Raw genomic sequence first — 7,485 nt, 5'->3', positions numbered from 1 at the left:
AAGACGATGATAATATGCACGAAGAGCGATAGCGGGAGCGGTTGATCTCCCGCTGCGGTTTCTAATTCGACCGCTGTGTAGTTAGAAATCGCAGCGGTTGTTTGGGAGTGAGCGGTTTTCAACTAAATTGACTCAAATGACACTGTTTATGCACGGTGGGAGCGGCTGCAGCCAAGGTTGCCAACTTGACCTATGCGCACGTGCACTTGGGACAAATCGCAATGACAAATTTGACAAAATTTTCACAGCGGGAGCGGGCCCGCTAACCGCTCCCGCTCTTGGTGTATAAACCTAAGGCACTCACCTCACTGTTTTTTTTTCTGCGTTTAGCCGTTTTTCAACCAATTGTGTCCTGCAACAAACACACCCAGTCCTTTAGCATGTTACATGACACTGCAACAATATCTTCACTTCAAAGGTTTATTGCGGACATTTTCCATCACGATGGTAAAATACAATACACGTTTTGAAAAAACTTAACTAACACATTACAACTAACAATACACAAACTCCCAACCTAAGTTGGAATACACATACATGCATCACATGCATGCATAAATTACAAGGTACATTTACATAAATGGCTACACAGTCAGCAATGGTCTACAATAATGAATAGTCCAGATCAAAAAATTCACAAGCGTTATAAATAGGGCTGTTGACCAAAAAGTGTTTAATCCTGTCTTTAAACTTGTTTAGTGGCAGGTCTTTGATTGCAGTAGGAAGAACATTGTACAGCTTAAGTGCAGTTACCTCAAAACTTTTTAAGGTCCTGGAATAATAATTGTACTTAATAAATATGTGATTCTTTTGCCTAGTAAAGTAATTATGTAGATTTTCACATAACAATAAATTTTGGACATTCTTTTTCACATAAATTAAGCAGTCCAAAACATAAATAGCTGGAAGAGTGAGTAGTTTTAACTGAACAAACAAAGGCTTGCAGTGTGCTCTAGGCCTAGTTCCACACATTATACGTACACAGCTCTCTTTTGCAGGATTAGTAATTTAACAACAGAGGAGTGGTTACCCCAGAGAATAGTGCCATAGGATAGATGACTAAATATGTGAGCATGGTAAACAGTTACAAGTGCATCAATAGAAACAATCATACTCAAAACTCTAAGCAGAAAAATACCTCTACATATTCTGTTTACAACAGTGTCAATGTGAGTTTCCCATCCCAACCCAGGCTCAAGATGAATTCCCAAAAACTTAACAGGGTTTGCTTTAGCAGCATTGAAACGGCTAGAAGTAAAAAGAATTTCAAGAGTATTTTGATCATTGAGACATAGACTATTTGCACAGCACCAGTCGTTTATGGTATTAGAGGTGTCATCTAGTCTACCTCTCAAGGATTCAGCACTTTTTTCAATAACAGAGAGGGCCAAATCATCTGCAAATAAATAAGGATGTACGAACCCATCATGAACCTGATTGGGAAGGTCGTTGATATAAATAATAAAAAATGACGGGCCCAAAACAGAGCCCTGCGGCACCCCGTACTCGACTAACTTAAAACTAGACATAATTCCATTAACAACTACAGCCTGATGTCTATCTCTAAGATAGGATTCAATGAGAGATAGGCTAAGGTTTTGTACACCATAGAAGGAAAGTTTACTAAGGAGTATGGAATGGGACACAGTGTCGAACGCTTTGGTGAGGTCAAACAATCTACAACCAACACTTTGTTTTTTTTCTAGACCCTCAGAACTAATCTGAACAAGTGACAGCACTGCCTCAATTGTACTATGTTTGGCTCTAAATACAAACTGGCAAGAAGAAAATATCTCATTTGATCAAAGTAGGCTACGATTTGTTTGTTGAGAACAATCTCAAAGACCTTAGATACAATACTAACAATAGTGTCTTATCATCACCATTATAGTGTACTGGTATAATTGGTTACAGATTGACACAATCTCCAGCTCTGTAGCTATCGTGTATGTTTCGCTGTAATTGAAAATATTCATAAACCATTGCATTTTCCGCCACGTGCGAAATAAGGTCAGCAATACAGATTTTTGATTGCGAGAAAAATATCCCATGCCGACATCCATCGTCAGATGACTGAAGGCTGCGGTCCGAATTGAATGAGTGAGATAAAAGTGCGGAAATGGTCAATGGAGTTTGAAAATGGCCGTGAAATCATTATTACTTAGTGTTCTTTGGGGAAAAGTTAGAGTACTTACCCAACAAAAAAACAAAATCCTTCCTATATGGAGATTTTTACGACCACTTGTAACCTCTCTTGCATATTTCTACACTTTCCCCTCTACCATTGTCTCTGTTACAAGCTTCAATCATCTGGCGATGAATGCCATCGTTCTGTATGTTTCTCACGGTAAAAAAAATATAAGACTGACAATATCTTTTATGTGACGGGAGATTCAATGGATTACCAATTTTTTTAAACAGACATTAAAGCGTACCTCTACATGTCAGCTACAGAGCTAGAAGTTGTATGTCATTCTGTTCACAACGGATGTCAGTAATTGGCTAGGAGCATCGGTGTACAAGCGAAATATAGATTTGTAGACAAAAACAGCCCTTGGTGGTTAAATAAAAAAGGTTCCTGCCCAATATATGCTTTAAGTTTAAACATTCGATCATTTATGATAACATTAAACATAAATTTGGCCTAGAGTTAGTTGAAATTTAAAAAAGCTCACATTGCTTTGAGTTATTTGATTAGGCCTAACTTACCGACTGGTGTCTACAGTCGTATACCGGTATGCTAACTACATAACTCCCATTTAAAATGCTCTCTGTCTCAATACTTAATTAAGTTTAATCTGTTCGACCAACCTAACTTTAGTTAAGTTACAACCCCTCATTTTAACAGAAGTGGACCGTTAAAATCTTAGGGGTTTAACCCTAACTTAACTTAATACTTAAGTTAAAATCGGTTAAAAGGATGCCACTCATTTTAAAAACATAATGCTAGGCTATGGCCTAGGAAGGCCTATCTATAAATTAATTTGTTGCCTAATTTAACTAAGTCCCTATGCTAGAGCATAGCCCAGTCTAGGCCTCTAAGTTAGAGGCCAAGCTTAACGTTTACCTTTTTTACTTCATGGAACTTCTATGGTAAACTAAGGCCTAGTGAACATAGATTAACATTTAAGAGTCAATAACCTGAAATATAAAGAAGATAAATAAACACCACTTCAGACTAAATTTCATAGGCTACTACGGAAAGGGGAAAGTTCTCAAGCTTAAAAAGTATTAGGCTACTGTACTTTGTACTGAATCTATGTTTAAAAGTGGATACCTAACCTAGGCCTTAATTAGTAGTAAACTTAGTACCTTGATCTGGAAAAATGATGGTCCAGTTCAACTGACACTGACAACTGGGTTGTCTTTAGGATTAGTCAAACCTTTAGATATTAATCTAAAGAATGATATCTGAGAATAGATGTTTACAGTTAGTAAGAAGTCTCATCTTTATGTTTAAATGCAATGAACTTAACCCCTAGTGGCCCTAGTTCAGTAGTGACCAACACAGTTTCAATCGTAGAGTAAGTCAAAGAATTTAGTGATGTAAACATAATGTAACGCATGAAAAAAAAATGCTTTTAATAAAAACAAGTTTAAATCAAAATTACTCAAAACACATCACTAACTTAAGTCACTTGAAGTTTGACGGCTGACGACGGACGACGTTTGATTTCGCTTCGCTAGTCAAATGAACAACTAACTAAGTAAAAAACCAGTGTCAAATAACTAACTTGATTGAGTTATGTTAAATCGAAAAGATTGCCGAAATTTATTGGAATATAGTTTATTGAGAACTACAGACAAAAATAAGTCTGTGGTACAAGAATCAGATTTTTTAAATTTGTAATAAAAAAGCCGTTCTTTAACATAAAAATGAATGCAATTTTTAAAAGTCGAGTACGAGTCCTCAACTTCGTTTCGTCCAATTATTCCTACAGATTTATTAGAGTATAGCCGTATTACGGTTTTAGTGATCATAAATTTAAAGGTTCAAATGGGGTTAGGTCTACTTCAACGGTACTAGGCCTACAATCTTCAGAATAATTGTGAGTTATTATTGAAAAATGCAGTTCTTGCCATGATTTGAACAGTAAATTTACAGGCTAGTTGTATGTTGTAATTGTATGTTGTAATAGTTTTGAGCAGGCCAATGCCTATTAGTTTTATTCAGTAATGAAACTATCTAAATCTAATGTAGCCTTAACCTCCAATACTGTTTAAGCTGAAGAAAATAACATACAATTTTTTAACCAACCCAACTTCTAATCAGGTGCCTCAAATGATAAAAACCCATCTAATTTATGTCAAAAATTTCAAACAAATCCCCAGACCCCCTCCCGCAATGTCCCAACCTACTGCTCAGGTAATGTTCCGCCACTGACCATGATGTAATTTAGGATATTAATAATATTTTCACCACACTATGATGTTTTTGGCTGTATTACATACGTTAATTTGGTGGCTGAAAGTTACGTTTTGCTGGCCATGCCAGCTGTCACCAATTTGGGGACCGAGCAGGTTTTTACAGGCCGGGGCCGCAAAATCAGCTGTCCGCTTACTTAATTAAAACATGAATGCGTTTTAAATACACAATCAAAATCCATAGCATTGCAATATAGAATTGTGTTATTGTCACCGTTGCCTAGCAACTATTTATTTATATTTTTGCTGATTCCTCAAATTATTTCTTCACATAACCTTAAAGTTGTAGTTGTGTTGACGATCAGTGTGCATATTGGTGAATAGTGGTAATAGGGTATAGCGTGGTGAAAAATAGCGTTCGTACCACGGACCGAAATGGTTTTGCAGCTCTCGATCGATTTAAGTTCTCGACTTCGTCTCGAACTTAAAAACTGTCTCGAGCCGGCAAAACCTCATTTTCGGCCCTAGGTACGAAATATACTATTATGTTGTGTTTTAGTGGTATTTTGCGTTGTGCGTGGCTTTTGCACGCAATTTTTAATTCTTTGTAAATAAAACATGTGTAAGTGTTGGTCTATATATTCCAATAATGATGTGTCTGTTACAGTTTACTTCTATTAGCGAATTTCTCTATAGGGAAGTAGCTATTACCGTAGGTGGCATGGTAAGACCTAGACCCGGGACCGATTTACTTTTTCATTTTGATGTCCCCATCAGAGGCCAAAAACACCATTCGTTCAAATTTTTTTATGTATATATATAAAACTGATATTTATTTATATATATACGTCCGTGAACGCGATAACTTGAGTTTAATTTTTGCCCGATTTTGATGAAATTTGGTTAAAAGGTGTAAAGCGGGATAAACTTGAATGAGTTCGCGAACCAGCATGATCGGACCATGGGAACGTGGCTTTACGGGGGGTTTTATGGGGTAAAAATTGGTTTTTCTCACTTTTGACCCTCAAAACACAAAATTTCCCAATTTCTCTTTAGTCCCTTTTAAAGAGCTTAAAAAATAAATAATTTATTAAAAGTATTTTTGTTCGGTTATTAGTAATGGAGAAAATTTAAAAAATTGTAAATTTAAAATTCCCATGTTATTCTTATGGAGAATATTGTCAAATGTTGTAATTTGCTTGTTTATGGATATATTTTGATTAAACTTGGCAAATTTTTTTATTTTGTACTAAGCTATCAATATTTTACTAAAAAACACACTTTATTAGTTTCCTTGTAGCAGCAAACCTAGGTACTCGTTAAACCTAATGTTATTAAAATATATTTAATTGAAAATCAATTTAGACAAATGGAAATTCGCTTAGTCGACAGGTTTGCTGCGGCGGGGGTATTTTTTTTTAGATCAGTTAAAAGTCAATATAAACAACAGAAATCATTGATTGATTGATAGCACCACTCTCAAGGATGTTCCATTTCCAATTTAAAACTTTGAATAGGATGTCTAGTAAACTCGCTTAAACCTGAAAATGGTTGAATATTGTTGTTGTGATTAGTTACACAAGCAGGTTGCTGTTTTGTTTTACCTCAAACACAAGAGCCCACTGAGCCTTGGAGAGTGGTCGCATGAGGCTAGGGCAACTGGCAAGACACCAAACTTGTCTGGATGTTATATATTCTTTGTATTGAAGGGCTCTAGTAGACTGTGCAATAGAAAGTCTACAGCAGAGCAATCCTACAAACATTCAATAAACATTAGAACTGGGAATAAACTTTAATTTGGTTGCAAAAAATACAGTAGGGTAATTCCGAGAGAGTTGCTCCATCGCGTTTAGACTGCTCACCCCCCTTAGTTCTGGTTAAAAGCGCCAGAGTGCGCGCCAGTGTGCTGAATAGTTGGGCAGTATACACTGGGCTGTAATTGATGTGTTTTCGTCCCAACAGTATCAGTTTTTAGTCAGCCAGCGTAAAAAATCAAGATAAGTCACTAAATGTTACCATGAAATCTTTTTTAGTGCTTCAATTAGCTATTAGTTGGTACAAAATAGTATTTTTCAAAATGTCCGAGTAGTTGTACAAACTGTAGGTTCTGTTGTGAGGCTTTATTGCAATCCGGCCATCTTGGTTTCACAAGTCACTGAGTTATAAGGTGTATGGCTTCCATACCGTTAAGATCGGGATAAATGCTGCAGTGTTTTCCGGTAAACACACTGCACTATTTTCATTAGGGATAGATGACACATGCAGTAAGTAAAAGTAAATACTGTAAAACATAGTTAACGCTTGAGTTCTGGATTGATTATTATTTTAGAGGCTTAAAATGTATTTTTAAAAGTTCATAGAATTTTTAAGTATATAATGCTACTTATTTCACTAACTGGAGTGTTTATTTTCAAGTGAAACATGCCTACATTTTACAAACGGAAACCTGGTGCAAACTTTGAGGACTTTGGGACCCAGAGAGACTAAAAGAGGCAATTAAGGATTCAAGCCAGAGATAAGGAAGATACTATGGAGGATACCTGTGAGGACTATAAAAAGAAGAATGGACACCAGTGACATTAGTGACAATGCTATATAACACGTTTTTAGGCAAAAATAAAAAGAGTGCGGCAAAAGTAAGTAAATGCAGCAACTAGCAACTTTCTGTACTATAATCAGTGCAAGGAAGCCCACTTTGTCAGGTGACTGTAGGAAAACAAATTTAAAGTTAACGATAGGTAATACTTCTGTTTGTTATTGTAAAAATATTTCCTAGTATTGTAAAAACTGATATTTGTATCGTGTAGCAAATGTGATATAAAATAAACCATCCACTCATCCAACTGAAAGATTTTCCGTTTTAGGTTTAGTGACAGATTTAAAAGAGTGTAATTAAAAAATAATATATCTCTAAAATAAACAAATAGGTTGTGCCTTTTGTAGAAGAAAAATAAATAGCCTACATAGTAATCCAAAGGATTTGTATAGCAAACATTTTCTCTTATAATTAGTAACAGTTGTCCTGCACACAACAACAATCTTTCGCAATTATATTTACTTAGAACAATCACTATTTTCTGTACAGGCTTAAATTCACTCCAACTTTAGAAGGCATTCGCT

This window comes from Macrosteles quadrilineatus, unplaced genomic scaffold (genome assembly GCF_028750875.1).
Source record: "Macrosteles quadrilineatus isolate MER2022 unplaced genomic scaffold, UCM_ALF_1.0 Scaffold_4__1_contigs__length_99947679, whole genome shotgun sequence".
NCBI classification, from domain to species: Eukaryota; Metazoa; Arthropoda; class Insecta; order Hemiptera; family Cicadellidae; genus Macrosteles; species Macrosteles quadrilineatus.
The sequence above is the reverse complement of the archived record's forward strand: the minus strand, read 5'-3'. Positions refer to the sequence as shown.